We start from the raw sequence: 1,170 nt of genomic DNA on the forward strand, positions 1-1,170 counted from the left end.
TAGACTAATTGTGCAAAAAGGCAAACTAAATAATCACCCCTCATGTAAAATTCTTCACTAGCATCCTGAAAACTCTGCAATAACTTTCTGGATAAAGTTTAAACTCCTTAGTCTAGTACATAGGCCCTTACAACCTATCCCTTCCCATTACCACAACTTTCTACTATCGTGCGAAGACTCATTGTATACTCCACCTTAAGCGAGTGATGCATTTTCCAGACTGTGTGCAATGTCTTCAGACCTTCGTGCCTTTCCAAGCATTGTTCTCTCCTCCTAGAACACACCTCTCCTCTGTCTCTTGTGAAAACTTGTGTATCACTTGCTCTTCACAGATTTCTCTAATTTTTCTTAATCTTGGAGATCTTGCCTTTACTCTGTGATTCTATACCAATTGTTTATGCTTCATGGTACCTTTTCTACTTGCCTAAAGCCCAACAAGTATTCATCAAATGTTAAGTTGGTAAAGATTTTTTTTGGGGGGGGGGTTGTTCTACACACATCTTTACTAGACAGCTGCTTAGGTGGATGTGGTGTGGTGTTCAGCCAAGCGGCTGCAGCTGGGTATTGCGCCCACTTCCCACTTCCACTTTAATTCAGCATGACACAGACTGTCAACGGTCAGCAGGGCAGGGGCCGTCACTTCTCCAGGGGTGCATAGTTGGCAACTTCTCAGTCAGGTCCACGTGAGCTAGCAGCAAGCAGCGGCAGCAGTAAGGCTTCAGGCCAAGCGTGTCTTCGGCCCGCACCAGCCCCAGCTGGGCCTCCCGCTGTTGCCGACGATCTTGCCGCAAGCGGAGCAGCATACCGGGATGATCGTGGCCGCCTGGAAAAGACTTTATATGAACCTGTTAATCGCGTGCTGGCTAACACTCCTTTCCCATCATCTTCCTAAAAACAAATTGATAAAACTTCCTAAACAAACAATATTATTACCTTTTTGAAGGCATTAACTTTTACGGAGTGATATTTTTACTGGCTTATGTTAAATTTGTAACTGAGAGGTTTGTATAATAATCATTCAAGTAGCTTCTAACTATTTTCTGCTGCTGTGACAGAATATTACAGTCTGGAAGATATAAATTTATTTCTCACAGTTCCCAAAGCCTGTAAAGTCCAGTATCAAGGTCATCTTATCTGGTGAGGGCCTTCTGTCTACATTATATCATGGTG

At 43.4% G+C, this 1,170-nt stretch overlaps 1 pseudogene; it reads right to left on the reverse strand.

The window, feature by feature from the left end:
• Nucleotides 1-636: 636 nt before the first annotated feature.
• Nucleotides 637-947, reverse strand: LOC123460251 (annotated as a pseudogene).
• Nucleotides 948-1,170: the final 223 nt, after the last annotated feature.

This window comes from Jaculus jaculus, chromosome 4, assembly GCF_020740685.1.
Source record: "Jaculus jaculus isolate mJacJac1 chromosome 4, mJacJac1.mat.Y.cur, whole genome shotgun sequence".
NCBI lineage: Eukaryota > Metazoa > Chordata > Mammalia > Rodentia > Dipodidae > Jaculus > Jaculus jaculus.